Below are 17,219 nucleotides of genomic sequence, written 5' to 3' on the forward strand. Positions count from 1 at the left end.
CTTCAGGACCCGGCAAGGAGGAGGTCGGGACACGTTGGGAGCTGGGGACGGTGAGTGGGGCTGGGCGTCAGTGGGGACACGTGTGTCCCTGGCAGGAATCCGCTGAACAGGACCGCGGTCAGCCCAGGCCTCCCCGGGGTCAGCTCTAGAATTCCAGACCCGAGCGCCCTGTGGGGACGGCTCCTCCCTGGACCCTCCCCAGTCCAGTGTAGGGGCTGGGCCAGCACCCAGGACCCCGGTCATCCCGACCCGTCTGTCCCCCCAAGCAGCGACTCCAGCGTAGCCCCGGGCCCTCTCTGGGAGCCCCGTGCCTGCAGCCCGGGTCTCCCCCACTGTGCGGTGAGTCTGAGAGCAATGAGAACCAGGCCTGCACCTGCGGGGTTCCTGCCCGGAGAAGCTGTGGTCCCTGCGCCCCCACCATCTCCCGAGCGGTTACCTGAGTCCCCGGAGTTCTCTGTCTGGGGTCCTTGTAGCAGGGCTCTTCCTACGGACTGAGTCCGTCTCCTGTGCCTGATAACACGGTACCGCAGACTGGGTAAACTGGAAAGAAAGCAGTTTTATTTTAGCTCCAAGTGGAGAGCCAGTGAGTTCTGGCTGGCTGAGCCCTGAGGCTGTGCAGCGCCGCACACGGCCTCAGGAGGAGCATGCAGGAGACCCCAAGCCCTGGAGAGACCACATGCACGGTGTCCTCAGCCGTTCTTGAGGGAGAGGCGTAATGACCATACAGGACCCTCTTTTCACTGTGAAAATGGGGATTACATTTTCACAAGCCATTCAGATGGGATGAAGAAGGCGTCTTCCCTGAGCTGGTCTCCTTTCATCCTTTGTAGAATCTCGCTGCCCTGTGATTCCCTTAGCCCAGCAAGGTAGGAATGTTCCATGCTTGTGACTAAGTGTCTCATTTTCTTGGATTAACCATGAGTCCATAGGACGATAATGTCTGGAAAAGGAAAGATAATTATTGACATCGTCGTTTTCTATTAGATTGAAATAGGAATGGAGGCACCCATGGACTGACCGCCCAGGTGTATGGAGGAGCCTTGGTCAGTTCCAATGTCTTCCTGATCTCACTCACCCCTGCTTCCTGGGGGGGAGGGGGATTCCTGGTTTTGGTTTTGTTCTTTTGGTGTGCTTTGCACCTACCATTTCTACTAAAGGGAAATGTTGCTTGGCTTTTCTTCTTTTTCGATTTTCAAACATTTGGTGTGAACTATTGATGCTGTGCTGGAAAGACTTTTTTTCCCTTGTTTGCACACTTGCTGCTGTCTGAGGCTGTGCTTTGGCCAGTTCACTCGTGCGTCTCACTGCTTAGGAGACTTGGTTTCTTTCATTTTACTCTTTGAAGACGTGGACAGCGTCATTCTTGTTCATGATAATGCATAGTAATTGTTGTTTACATAATGGAAAAAATTGGCGTGTAGTTTGTGGATACATTTAAATTTAGCAGGAAGCGCTGGCATATGTGAATTAACTGACATTTTATACAGGTATATTATTCTTGTGATTTTCCAATACTTGGAGTATTCTAATTTATTTATCTTTTGCATCTAATATTAAGTAGCATCTCTGCATGATTATATGTTGGTAAATACTCATTACCACTAGTTCTGTATTTATACTGTGCTATTTATGCTGATAATCAGTAGTGTGTTGGTACTGTTCATTGCAACTCTAAGTTTTTGCCTCATGTAATTTGATGTTCTGAATAGGTGCATCCATATTAAGGATTTTTATTTCTTTCAGATAACTGCCTCCTTTATCATTATATAATCTCTATTCCTTTCTCATTTTCTCTGATCTAAGATGTGATTAGTCTAAAATGAGTGTGGCTGATCTGTTTCATTGAATTGGTGTTTCAGTGTCTTTCTACATGCCTTTACATTTAAACTCTTCTTTTTTATCTTTCATGATACTTATCTGTATATCTCTAATTAGAAAAAGTGAATGTACTTGTCAGTTAAAAATGTTATTTGGAAACTCATAGAATGTGCAAGTCAATTAGCTAAATCAAGCTAACTTCTGTGTGTATTACATCATATGCTTATTTTTATCACAAGAATATTCAATATTTAATCTCTCAGTGACTTTTCCATAGTAGACTAGTGTCAGTAATTAGTGCCACCAAGTTGTACAAGAGTCACTTTAATTTATTCTTCTTAGTCCTAAAATGCATCTCCTTCATATGCCTTTATGTTTAAAATGTGTTTATGGAGGCAATGGTATGTTAGGTCTTGCTTTTCATTTTCTGTTTCAGTCTGTCTTTTAATTGCTTATCTTTGTTTTATAGTGCTAATATTACTTTATATGTTTTGATTACTGATATCAGTAAATGTGTTGCAAATACCTTCTAGTTTTAGACTTTCATCTTCATTCTCTTTATAGTAACTTAGGAAGAATATGCAAACTTAATATTAATATTATTATTTTTGTATTTCTCCATTTTTCTCAAATTATGCTTTGTGTGTCTTAAGTATTTTCTTGAGGTAAAGATATTTTCCTTTAATAATATGAATGTTTTACTGTTCAAATATTAATTTTGTAATCTGCCTGTATGGAGTGTAGAGGGGGATTTTTATGAGGAAAAGTCAAAAGGATGGTAGGTTTTAAAAGGATTAGTAGAATGATGCCAACTGTCTAAGCCAGGAAAGGGTGTCTCAGGAAGGGGAACGGCAGAAGGGGTGGTACCCCATTTTAAGTGAAAAAAAATATATATATATAGTCCAGATCACAGATGTTTATTTTTGATCTCTTGGACTCATTGATTAGAGAGACCGTCTAGGCAGGGTCAGAATAAGATGTTGCAATGAACAACGGCAAGTGAATAAAGACAGAAGAAGGAGTATTGGAACAGGATCCACATTCAGCTCAGGGTCAAGGTCGATTAGACAGCAGCACAGCAGAACAAGAGCAGGAGAGGCAGTGAGTTTAGTTCAGTTCCAGAAGACTCCATCCTGCCCAGTTGAGACTGTTGAGGTCTAGATATGATGCTGTCTGTTCACACATGTTTAAAATGCTCCCCAGCATCTGACTCATAAAAGCTGAGATGGATGTAATTTTGCATATACAAAATTCTTTGTACACTTCATTATGATTACTTCATTTCTGTTAGTAACATTTTATTGCAACTCAAATAATCATTATGTACAGATAAATGCTAAACAAAATAAACATGTTGAATCCGGTGATTTTTAGCTAATGACACCAAGTGTTGTGCTTTAGAACATAGATTGTCAGTATGAAGCATGGATAATTGAGACACAACCTGTCTATTTCTTCACAAATTGCTTTTAGTTGATTTCACAGTACAACAGTGGGCCTGCATGGCTGAAAAAGAGATGGTGTGTACTGCCATGCTTGAAATATTTTCTATCAGTCTTTCCATAGAAAGTTTCCCAGCTTGTGATTTAAAATCTAGGGCAAATGGAACAAACTGTATTCTGATTAACTAACATGAAAATAACCACAGTAAATTAACCCTATCTTATGTGCCTAGTTCATCATAAGGGGTACTGTCAGTCTCATGGTACTGAAAAGGAAGGCACGCTCAGAAAAATTAATATTCTGAATATCATATAGCAAGTTACCTGTTTCTACCCACTAATTTCTATTCTTTTTTTTTACTTATCTCCAGTTTGTATTTCTGTAATCTCAAAAGTGTGATATGAACTCATTTCTAAAGAGAAAATATTGCATATAAAGCTTTATTATATCACATGTTTTAGACAAGAAGCATAACATGATGAAAGTCATGTTAGACACCAGAAAACAGCTGTGGGACCAGACCATCATTGTGGAACAGTGTGCTAAGCCACTGCTTGCTGTGCTGACATCCTATATCAGCGTGCCAGTTCAAGCCCCGTTGTTCTGTTTCTGATCTATCTTCCTAGTAATGTACTTGAAAAGGCAGCAGGGGATGGCCCAGGTGCTTAGGCTCCTAACTCCAATGTGGGGTTCAGAATAGAGATCTTGACTCCTAATTTTAGCCTGGCTCAGCCCTGGCTATTACAATCATTTGGGGAGCAAATCAGTGGATTCTGTCATTCTGCCTTTCAAATAAATAAATCTTTTTAAAAAAACTCAGTGAAATACAGGTAACAATTAATATAAATGAATTGAAAAGAGATGTTTAAAATTTAAATGTGAAGTAGGACAACATGACTAAGCTAGAAAGCAGACATTTTATTCTTTCATAATGAACCATGGTTGCAAGCTACTGTTTGCAGCACAGAAGATGCTATTGAAATCAATCGTGCTTTGGTTACTGCTGCCATCTATGGTGGTCTTTACCCACCACAGTGTGTCATGCAGAGGTACAATAAGTCTTGTTCTGTTTATTCTGTGATTCTGTGATTTTTATCATTAAATATTGAGCATTAGACACTATTGAGATAAGAGCTATAGCACTTGCAATTAGTAGTAAGTGGGCCTGGAGAAAAGAACTGCCTCTCTAGCATAATTTAAAGTAGCATCTATAATTTGTGGCAGTTTCTTCCAATTGTAACTAATTTTAGGAGAATCTAGTGTGTAGCAAGATGCCAAAATTTCCAAATGTGAAAATTCTATAGTTCAATAATAAAATTGCTCTTATTTTTACGTTTCACTCAAAATTCAATTGAACAGTTTATTGTGTTTTCTTTTGCCAAATATAAATACTTAACACTTTTTAAATGTTTTGTTAATATAAAGAGAACAGATTTCATAGGTACAATTCTTTTTTTATATAGGCAGAGTTAGACATTGAGAGAGAGGGACAGAGAGAAAGGTCTTCCTGTTCCATTGGTTCACCCCCCCAATGGCTGCCGTGGCTGGTGCGCTATGGCCGGCACACTGCGCCCATCCGAATCCAGGAGCCAGGTGCTTCCTTCTGGTATCCCATGCAGGTAAAGGACTCAAGGACCTGGGCCGTCCTCCACTGCCTTCCCGGGCCACAGCAGAGAGAGCTGCACTGGAAGAGGAGCAACTGGGACAGAATCTGGCACCCCAACCAGGACTGGAACCTGGGGTGCTGGTGCCACAGGTGGAGGATTAGCCAAGTGAGCTGCGGCGCTGCCCTCATAGGTACAATTCTAAGAAGGTAAGCATACTTCCTTCCTTCCCTTTTCCCTCCAATTCCCTTCCTTTCTTCCTTTTTAAAAATTTTTATAATGACATTATTTCAATCCACTATAATCATAGCTTTAATGCAGCACTAACCATAATAGTCAACAAGTAAAAAGTAGAAAGACCCCAATTTCACCAAAGTATAAACAAGGGCTAAAAACTACAGTGAAATCACAAGATGTTCATTTCATTTTTACATTTTTTTGTATTCTGTATTAACTACCACATATCAGAGAAAACATATTTGTCATTTGGGGACTGGCTTATTTCACTAAGCATAGTGGTTTACAGTTGCATCATTTAGTTGCAAAAGACAGGATTTCATGCTTTTCTTTTATATGCCTAATACTACCAATAGTGTATAGACATTTTCTTTATCCAGTTATCAGTTACAAGATATCTGGGTTGATCATAGCTTAGCTATTGTGAATTGAGCTTTAATAAACATGGGGGTATTGATAACACTTTCAAATGCCAATTCAATTTTATTTGGGTAAATTACCAGGAGTGGGATGGCTGGGTCATATGGTAGCTCTATTTTTAGATCTCTGAGGAATCTTCAGATGGTATCCTATTATGCTTGTACTAGTATTCATACCAATCAATAATGTATTAGAGTTAATTTCCCTCCACATTCTCACCAACATTATTATTTTTTTAAATTCTCCAGCAGTTTCAACTGGGGTGAGGAGAAATCTCCCTGTTGTTTTTATTTGCATTTCCTTAGGACAAATGAGCCTGAGCATTTTTCTTGTGTCTGTTGGCAGTTTTTATTTCATGCTTTGAAAAATGTCTGTTCATGTCTTTTGCCCATATCTTTACTGGGTTGTTTGTTTTGATGCTGTTGACTTTGTTGATACTTTTATAGATACTGGATATTAATACTTTTACAGGGCATAGTTGGCAAATATTTTATCCCATTCTGTCAGTGGCCTATTCACATTTCTTTTTTTTTATTAAACTTCTATTTAATGAATATAAATTTCCAAAGTACAGCTTATGGGTTACAGTGGCTTCCCCCTCCCAAAACTTCCCTCCCACCCACAACCCTCCCCTTTCCCGCTCCCCCTCACCTTCCAATCACATCATGATTCATTTTCAATTCTCTTTATATACAGAAGATCAGTTTATTATATATTAGGTAACGATTTCAACAGATTGCCCCTATATAACAACACAAAGTGAAAAAAAAATACTGTTGGAGTACTAGTTATAGCATTAAATAACAGTGTACAGCACATTAAAGACAGAGATCCTACATAATATTTTTTTAAAAAATTAATTAATTTTCTATGCCATTTCCAATTTAACACCAGGTTTTTTTTTTCATTTCCGATTATCTTTATATACAGAAGATCGATTCAGTATATAATTAGTAAAGACCTCATCAGTTTGTACCCACGCAGAAACACAAAGTGTAAAAATACTGTTTTAGTACTAGTTATAGCATCACTTCACATCAGACAACACATTAAGGACAGATCCCACATGGGATGTAAGTACACAGTGACTCCTGTTGCTGACTTAACAATTTGACACTCCTGTTCATGGCGTCAGTAATCTCCCTAGGCTCTAGTCATGAGTTGTCAGGGCTATGGAAGCCTTCAGAGTTCACTGACTTTGATCTTATTCCGATAGGGTCATAGTCAAAGTGGAAGTTCTCTCCTCCCTTCAGAGAAAGGTACCTCCTTCTTTGATGGCCCCGTTCTTTCCACTGGGATCTCATTCACAGAGATCTTTCATTTAGGTCTTCTTGTTTTTTTCTTTTCCATGGTATCTTGGCTTTCCATGCCTACAATACTCTCATGGGCTCTTCAGCCAGATCCGAATGCCTTAAGGGCTGATTCTGAGGCCAGAGTGCGGTTTAGGACAACTGCCATTCTATGAGTATGCTGTGTATCCCACTTCCCATGTTGGATCTTTCTCTCCCTTTTTGATTCTATCAGTTAGTATTAGCAGACACTTGTCTTGTTTGTGTGATCCCTTTGACTCTTAGACCTATCAGAGCCATCTATTGTGAACTGAAATTGATCACTTGGACTAGTGAGGTGGCATTGATACATGCCACCTTGATGGGATTGTATTGGAATCCCCTGGCACGTTTCTAAATCCACCATTTGGGGCAAGTCTGATTGAGCATGTCCCAAATTGTACATCCCCTCCCTCTCCTTTTCCACTCTTAAATTTAACAGGGATCACTTTTCAGTTAAAATTTAAACACTTAAGAATAATTGTGTGTTAATTACAGAGTTCAACCACTAGTACTAGAACAACAACAACAATAACAACCACAAATACTAAAAAGGATAAAGTATTTCTGAGTGTTTCCTCTGCAATGCAGAAGTTTCTTAGCTTGACGTCATCCTATCTGCCAGTTTTGGCTTTCTTTGCCTGTACTTCTGGAATCTTTTCCAAGAACTCTTGGTTTATGCCAATGTCTTGCAAAGTTTCTCTGATATTTTCCTCTAGTAAGTTGGTGATGTCAGGTAATGGATGTAGGTCTTTTATCTATTGTGGTTGATTTTTGTGTAACGTGTAAAATAGTGATCTCATTTCATATTTCTGAATGTGTAGATCCATTTTTTCCCAACACTATTTGTTAAGGAGAATGTCTTTCTCCAGGAATTAATTTTAGCTCATTTGTCAAATATTAAGTGACTATCACTGCAAGGATTAATTTCTGGAGTTTCTATTCTGTTCCATTCGTCTATAGGTCTCTTTTTTGTCCCAGTACCAAGCTGTTTTTTTTTTGACAACTTGAGTTATAGACAGAGAGACAGAGAGAAAGGTCTTTCTTCCATTGGTTCACTCCCCAAATGGCCGCTATGGATGGTGCTATACCAATCTGTAGTCAGGAGCCAGGTGCTTCTTCGTGCTCTCCCATGTGGGTGCAGGGGCCCAAGCACTTGGGCCATCCTCCACTGCCCTCCTGGGCTACAGCAGAGAGCTGGACTGGAAAAGGAGCAACAGGGACTGGAATGTGGCTCCCATATGGGATACTGGCACCGCAGGCAGAGGATTAACCAAGTGAGCCACCGTGCCGGTCCCAGTACCAAGCTGTTTTAACTACAAATACCCTGTAATATGTCTTGAAATCTGGAATTATGATGCCTCTAGATTTAGTTTTGTAAAGATTATTTTAGTTATTTGATGTTTCTTGTGTTTCCTTATAAATTTTAAAATTTTTTTCTTCATTTGAGAAGAATGTCATTGGTATTTTTTATTGGGATCATATGGAATGTATCAACTGCTTTGAATATTATGGGCATTTTGATAATATTAATTCTTCCAATCAATGAAAATGGAAGATTTTTCCATTTTTGTGTCTTCTTTTATTTCTTTTAAAATGTTTTCTATTTGCCATTGAAGAGATGTTTCATATCTAATTTGTTAAATTTATTGCAGGGTATTCAAAGTTTCTATAGATACTGTGAATGGTCCTGATACTATAAATTTGTTCTCAGCCATGGCCTTGTTTATATATACAAGAAAATTTGGTATACAAGGGAACATTTTTCTTTTTTAACATTTTTTTATTTGACAGGTAGAGTTATAGACACTGAGAGAGAGAGAGACAGAGAGAAAGGTCTTCCTTCCATTGGTTCACACCCCAAATGGCTGCCACGGCTGGTGCTGCTGCACTGATCTGAAGTCAGGAGCAAGGAGCCAGGTGCTTCCCTCTGGTCTCCCATGCAGGTGCAAGGGCCCAAGCACTTGGGCCATCCTCCACTGCTCTCCCAGGCCACAACAGAGAGCTGGACTGGAAGAAGTGCAATCGGGACTAGAACTGGCGCCCTATAGTAGGCCGGTGCCACAGGCAGAGGATTAACTAAGTTAGCCATGGTGCCGGCCCCAAAGGGAACATTTTTCAACACAGTCAAGGAAATATATGACGGACCCATAGCCATCATCGCATTGAAGCAGAGAAATGGAGAGCATTTCCACTAAGAGCCAGAAACAGACAAGCATGCACACTTTTACCGTTGCTATTCAATATAGTTATGGGAATTTTCACCAGAACCATTTTTCAAGAAAAAGAAATCAAAGGGATACATAGTGGAAAGGAGGAAGTCAAATTGTCCCTGTTTGCAAATGATATGATTCTATCTATAGGTGGACAAAAAGACTCAAGTAAGAGACTATTCAAAGTTGTAAGAGTTTAGTAAAGTTGCAGGATATCTAATACTATCTCCACAGCCATTCATGCATTAAAAGTACATAGAAATATAATAATAATATCCAGTACATGACATAGGCTAATTGAGTCATCAGTGTTTTTACTCAGAATGTGAGAATTAATAGTTAGGAGGACACTAGCATTGCCAGGTTCCTGTGTTTTAGATATGGACTCCAAGAAGGCCTATTTTCATTTCTATTTTAATGGACACTCTCCTACACAGTGACATAAAAAGGGACTTCATATTTTATTTCTTTTATACACTTATCTCTCAGGTATATAAAAGTAGAGGTTTTTTCTGTTGGAGAACTTTGAGAACAAAAGCTTAGAAATAATGTCACACTTCTGTTTTTTTCCAATGACTTTTCTCAGTTAGTTGTCAGAAATTATCCCAGGCTTTGATTTTATGTACAACTCTTGTTATCTCTGAAAGTCTTCAGACATCTGAATCCAAATAAAACCAGACGGAATATTAAATCTACATTTGTGGAAGCTACAACATCGATCACACAACTTTGCATGTTATTCCTATTCCCCTTCTCAATGACATCTTGGCTTTATGTATCTACCTTAAACTGTCTACTCAATCAGTAGAGTGTAGTCTTATTCTAATTCTTGCCTTGTTTTTTCCGCATTTCCTTTGATAATGTGGAGCTCAATTTTTCCTTGCAGCATTAGCTGTTTCCCCATCTCAAAGCAGCAGGTGGGACTGATCTAGAAAAATTCTCCCAGTGTGTAGAGAGGTCATGATCCAGTTTCCTTTCTGTATGAGTACCATGGGTAGAAATTGATTGGAACTAACTTCCTGCTATAAAATCCTTTCTTCTGCTTTAGTGTGTGCCATTTCCAAGGTCTGACTTTTGAGGTCCCCCTTAATTCTCACAGTTCTTCACTATTCTTCCCATGTATCCAGCTTTTTTCTGAAATTTATTAGAGAGTAGATTTCATCTGAGTTGAGTTAAAGAAATTAAATAGCCCAGTCATCTGTCACTGATAGTTGCAGCAAAAATCTCATGATAATCACAATTACTTTGGCTTTCTCACAATAATTAAGATGGAAAATGTCCTATATATGCAATACTCAAGGGAATTATTTTCTAAGTCAAGACATCATTTCGTTATTTATAATGACAACCTGTGGAGAACTAAATGGGATAATTAATTTCAGTTTGAAGGAATGTAGCCTAGTTCTAGAAATCTAGTATTGGAATTTAAATACACATCAGTCTCTTTGTGTCTTTTTTTGGTGTTAAAATTTAAAATTTTACCCACCCTAAATTGACATTTAGTGAACTTCAGATTGAGTCCTGACTGTATTTCAATGAATAGAAAATAATATCTATATTTGGAAAAGCTGAAAGTCTAGGAAAAGAAAGGCAAATTTTAAGTATGTTGTGGCTATATGATAAATTCATCAGAGGATTAAAACAAAGTAATTTTCACTTCCTCTAAAGTTGCTTAAAATTTTAACAAAAATTATTTTTACTTTATATTCTTACTTACTCACCAAATGTATATCAAGTTTCATAATTATCTAGGCATTATCTAGATGATGAAATTTCTGCCCTTCTCAATGTTACTTTCTGGTTATAAATTGGAAATAACGATGTCATGTAATAAGAAAAATGGTAATATGTTTGACATTGGTAATTCCTAAGGGGAATGAAGTGAGATCAGAGATGCACATCTGAGCATGAATAAGGAAGGGACAGATGGAAGATCTGCATGAAGGGAGGGAGAGAGTAATAAGAGATATTGGACAGAAAACTGAAAAGCATGAATTTTATCACTACCTATTTCTTTAAAATCTGTTCCTAGTGCTATGTAACTAGCCATTTAGAAGAATAATGACAGGGTTATTTTTGACAGTGAGTTGCAATTATCTGTCTTTAGATATAGGTAATTTGTTGCAGTTGTAGAAAAAGTGGTCAGTGTTGGAACTTGGTAAGAATAGCATTTAAGTTGGGTAGGACTAAGAGTAATAGCCTGAATGAGAGGCCCAGATCACAAAGGGCCTTGGAAGACTTGTCAGAATACTGCTGTGTATTCTGAATGAGGAGAGATTGGTAAAAAGAATTCTTACAGAAACAGGCAACAGTCAAGAAGTAAACATTTTGAAGAGAGATGTATCCATATCTTTAATTACATTGATGTTTTCATAGGAAATGCCCATGGTAAAACCCGTGAAGTTGTGCACATTAAGGGTGTGCATGTTTTTATGAATTATATCCCAAAAAAGCTTTGAAAAACTTCATCATGGAAGTGATGATTCAATTAATATATTCAAAAGATCTTTGAGGAATTGGAAAGAACCAGGTAAAGACATAGGATGATAAGTTGGGAATTGCTCCATTTAAGACTTCTTTTTTCACACAAGTTGAAAATTTAATTTTGAAGAAAATGTCTGGAAACAGGAGTCTTTTTAAGAAACATCTGATCTTAATTCACTATAGATGTAATTAAAGAGAACTTCTTTAACCATGGGGCTTAGAAATTCACAGCCACCCCCAATTATTATCTCTCAAGATGGACACTTTGCTCATCCCCATAGCATTTATCACCATTTTTATTCATATGATTTGCTCTTTATCTACCTTCCCTTACCATATGCAATTTTCATGAATGTTGGAAGTGGCTTATCATGATCACTTTAAAAATAGAATTTATTTTTAAAACAGGAAACTGTTTATGTAAAAATCTACTGTAAAGTGCAGAATATTCCCATATATTCCTCCCTGCACACAATATCCCCTATTATTAACATGTTGCTTTGGTGTAGTACACTTGTTACAAGTGATAAGTCAATTGTTGGTCTTTTTTAGTAACTAAGTGCATAGTTTACAAAAAGGTTTACTCTTGGTGTTTTATGTTGTGTGACGTTTGAAAAATGTGTATTATATATGTTCATATTACATATATGATAGTGTAATATAGAATGGTTATACTACACTGTGTTAGACCTCTTCATCTCTTTCCCTTCTGAAATCCTACAGCAATTATTGCTTTTTAGAAATGTCTTTTTAATGTAAATTCACATATAAAATTGTGTTTACGGTGTCTAAATTATATAGAAAGAAGATATGTAGATAGAACACTTGAAATAATTAAACTATGCCTTACTTCACATAGTAATCATTTTTTGGTGAGAACTTTTACAAATTTAGTAATATAGAAGGAATAGATTCCATGTATTGTGTAGAGAGCATTGAACTGTCACTGTGCAGTTTTGTGTGAATGTATATTTTCAGCTTACATGGGTAAATAACAAGGAATAGAATGATTGACTCATGTTATAAATTTGTTACATGTTTTGTTGTTGTTGAGTTTCTGGGTATTAATCCTTTATCAGTTGCATATAATTTCTTCAATTCTGTCAGTTACCTCCTCACTTTTCTGAACGTTTCTTTTGCAGTGCAGAAGCTTCCCAATTTAACATAATTCCATTTGTCAATTTTGGCTTTGATTGCCTGTGCCTCTGGGGTCATTTCCAAGAACTCTTTGCCTATGCCAATATCTTGCAGGGTTCCCCCAATATTCTGTAATAATTTCATGGTATTGTGTTGTAGATTTAGGTCTTTGATCCATTTTGAGTGGATTTTTATGTAAGTTGTAAGGTGAGGGTCTTGCTTCATACTTCTGCATGCTGAGTTCCAGTTTTCCAAGCACCATTAGTTAAAGTGACTGTCCTTGCTCCAGGGCTTGATTTTAGCTCTTTTTTCAAAGATAAGTTTGTTATAGATGTGTGGATTGATTTCTGGAGTTTCTGTTCTGTTCCATTGGTGTAGCCATGTTCAGCACAAGGGAAATGAACATTTAAAAAGAGCTCAGCAAGAGTTCAACAAAGGTTAAATACAAGAGAAGTAAAAATTCCTGAGAGAGAGAGAGAGAGAGAGATCATTGTCTTTCATTTATGATTCTTCTCAAAGTAAATGTGATTATTTCATTTTTCCTTTTTAAATATAATTATAATGGTTTATTTTTCAGCAACTGCCTTTATATATGGTTGTTGCTCTTATTATTTCTACCAGATTACTCATTTCTTCTCACAGTAATGATGATTAAGATGTCATGAACACATATTTCAAAAAATCTCAGGCCTTCTGATAACTCACTTTTTTCTGTAATTATTTTTGCCTCTTCTCTATTTTTGTGAGAACTTTGATTTCTAAGTGTTTCAATAGAGTATTTCTGTCATGTTTTCTTTATTGCTATTGAGGTAAGTGGAGTCATATATCCTAGATTTATGTTTCCTGAAAATATTTCATTCATTTTCCCTTTTAATGCCATTATAATGGAATATTTTTAGCAGCTTGTCTTACACTGATTTGTCACTCCACTGTTCCATTTTTAAAGACTTATTTATTGGCCAGCACAGTGGCTCACTAGGCTAATCCTCTGCCTGTGGCGCTGGTACTCTGGGTTCTAGTCCCGGTTGGGGTGCCGATTCTGTCCCGGTTGCTCCTCTTCCAGTCTAGCTCTCTGCTGTGGCCCGGGAGGGCAGTGGACGATGGCCCAAGTGCTTGTTCTTCCAGAAGTACAGGCAAAGAAAGCCAAAATTGGCAGATGGTATGACATCAAGCTAAGAAGCTTCAGGGCCTGTGCTGTGGCACAGCAGGTTAACACCCTGGCCTGAAGCGCAGGCATCCCATGTGTGCACCAGTTCAAGACCTGGCTGCTCCACTTCCAATACAGCTCTCTGTATGGCCTGGGAAAGCAGTAGAAGATGGCCCAAGTTCTTGGGCCCCTGCACCCATGTTGGAGACCGGGAAAAAGAACCTGGCTCCTGGCTTTGGATCAGCTCAGCACATTGACTGTAGTGGCCATTTGGAGGGTAAACCAATGGAAGGAAGACCTTTCTGTCTCTCTCTCTCACTAACTCTGCCTTTCAAACAAAAAACAAAAACAAAAAAACAAAAAAAAGACTTATTTATTTTAAAGTCAGAGTTACAGAGAAAGAGGGAGAGGCAGAAGAGAGAGAGAGAGAGAGAGAGAGAGAGAGAGAGAGAGAGAGAGAGAGGAGAATCTTCTATCTGTTGATTCACTTCCCACATGGCCACAAAAGCTATTGCTGAAGCAGGCTGAAGTCAGAAGCCAGGAGTTTTATCTGAGTTAGCCACATGGGTGGCAAGCACCCAAACACATGGGGCCATATTATACTGCTTTTCCTATTAACAGGGAGCTGGATTGGAATTGAGACAACCAGGACTTGAACTGGTGCCCAAATGTGACTCTGGTAGCACAGGTGGCATCTTGACCCACTGAACTACAATGCAAACCCCAACTGTTACTTTTTAAAAAATCACTTATTTTTCTCACAGAATCACAATTTCTATTTCATAACATTTGCACCCCCTTATCATTTGGGGTTTCTGCCTATGACATGGTATCTACCACCTTTGTGTGCCATTAGTATCTAATGTAAGCTAATCCTGGTACTTTGAAGCCACAGCCATTCATGCTTGCTTTTCCATTGTGACTCCATCAACTCCCTGAAACTATAACTCTTCCTTGCAACCTTTATGTACACGGTGTTCAGAGAAATTTAAGGCAAGACCTGGCCATTAATTTTTTTTAGGCAACATTTTGCAGATTTTTTGGATGTTTATGAAAATTTAAAATTACCTTTTAATTTAAAAAGTGTGTGGCATACTTCTAGATAGTCAAATCCTTATTTATTTATTTATTTAATTATTTTTTATTTTATTTTTGACAGGCAGAGTGGACAGTAGAGAGAGAGAGAGAAAGGTCTTCCTTTTTGCCGTTGGTTCACCCTCCAATGGCCGCCGCGGTAGGTGCGCTGCGGCCGGTGCACCACACTGATCTGATGGCAGGAGCCAGGTGCTTATCCTGGTCTCCCATGGGGTGCAGGGCCCAAGCACTTGGGCCATCCTCCACTACACTCCCTTGCCACAGCAGAGAGCTGGCCTGAAAGAGGGGCAACCGGGACAGGATCGGTGCCCCGACCGGGACTAGAACCTGGTGTGCCAGCGCTGCAAGGCGGAGGATTAGCCTACTGAGCCGCGGCACCAACCTCAAATCCTTATTTTTAAAAAAGCATTCATTTTAAGGTCAGAGTGGAAAGGATAGGTGCAGGAGGGATTATATCTGTCTGTTCACCCATCAAGTTGCCATAGAACCTGTGCCTGAGTCAGTCCTTAATCACGAGCCAAAAGCTCCATCTGGGTCTCCCATCTGGATAGCATGAAATGAACTATTCAGGCCATCATCTGCTGCCTCTAAGATGCATTAGCAAGAAGCTGGATCAGTAGTGCAGAATAGATGGTACTCTAATCTGGCACTCAATATGGGATGAGGCAGTGCCTAATGGTGGGTTAATCCAATGGGCCAGAACAGCTTCCCCCTGGCATTGGCATGTTTATTTTAATGTTTTAGTAGTGTGATCTTTGTTATAGCTTTGTGGAAAATTTTTAATATTTATTTTTAATTCAGTTGTAATGATCTGTGCTTCTTCACTCATCTTTCCATTATCTCCTCTATCAAATTATTCATTTTTTGTACACTGATAATGTTTTTATAATTGCACAACTCTTTAAATCTCTATTTTTTGAAATTATAACTATTGCTGCATATTTTTAGCATTTTAGGCTGAGCTAGCCCTAATGGTGTGAGTTTGTGGTCAGCTTGGTTAGCATTTTGTGAAGTCATCAACTCACTCAAATTTCTCTAAGTTTCCTGGCATCTGTCATGGACACAGTTTCCCAGAGACATGCTAGGCCATTGTAATAATTTACCCTTGCAGGTAACATGTGTTTTATTCCTTTTGGATGTTCATGGAACTCTAAATTTGCCTTTGATTTTTTAGCTTCCGTATAATCTATATATGTGAATCTATCCTCTCATATATTATAGGACATGATATGGTCTTTGTGTTATCTAAATGCCCATCAACAGAAGACTGGATAAAGAAATTATGGGATATGTACTCTATGGAATACTACACAGTCGTAAAAATTGAAATCCAGTCATTTGCAACAAAATGGATGAATCTAGAAAAGGTCATACTTAATGAAATAAGCCAGACCCAAAGGGACAAATACCATATACTCTCCCTGATGTGTGAAAACTAACAGAGCACCTAGGAGGAAACCTGTAGAAGTGAATTTGACACTATGAGAAGCAATTAATTGAACATCCCTTCTCTTGATTGTCGAGGAAGAGTTTATTATTTCTTTTTATTCATTTTATTTTTCTACTTAATACCATTGATTGAACCCTTTACTTAGCATAAAATTAATCATAGGTGTACAAAGTCATTGAAAATTAATCCCTGTTGCAGTTGTAATCAAAACAGCATGGTACTGGTACAGAAACAGATGGATAGACCAATGCAACAGAATAGAAACACCAGAAATCAATCCAAACATCTATAGCCAACTTATATTTCTTTTTTTTCTTTTTTTAAAATTTTTATTTAATGAATATAAATTTCCAGTGTACAGCTTATAGATTACAATGGCTTCCCCCTCCCATAACTTCCCTCCCACCCGCAACCCTCCCCTCTCCCGCTCCCTCTCCCCTTCCATTTGCATCAAGATTCATTTTCAATTATCTTTATATACAGAAGATCAATTTAGTATAAAGATTTCAACAGTTTGCACCCACATAGAAACACAAAGTGAAACATACTGTTTGAGTACTAGTTATAGCATTAAATCAAAATGTACAGCACATTAAGGACAGAGATCCCACATGAGGAGCAAGTGCACAGTGGCTCCTGTTGTTGACCCAACAAATTGACACTCTAGTTTATGGCGCCAGTAACCTCCCTAGGCTCTCGTCATGAGTTGCCAAGGCTATGGAAGCCTTCCAAGTTTGCCGACTCTGATCATTTTTAGACAAGGTCATAAAAGACAGAGTGAGGATAGTAACCAATGATCCTAAGAGTGGCATTTACCAGGTTTGAACAATTATACAGCATTAA

The 17,219-nt window shown here is 38.3% G+C and overlaps 1 pseudogene; it reads right to left on the reverse strand.

Annotated features, from left to right (window-relative positions):
• Positions 1-239: 239 nt before the first annotated feature.
• The window catches only part of LOC133751457 (UBX domain-containing protein 6-like), a 36,935-nt pseudogene continuing 19,955 nt past the window's right edge, over positions 240-17,219 (reverse strand).

Source organism: Lepus europaeus, chromosome 22 (genome assembly GCF_033115175.1).
Source record: "Lepus europaeus isolate LE1 chromosome 22, mLepTim1.pri, whole genome shotgun sequence".
NCBI classification, from domain to species: Eukaryota; Metazoa; Chordata; class Mammalia; order Lagomorpha; family Leporidae; genus Lepus; species Lepus europaeus.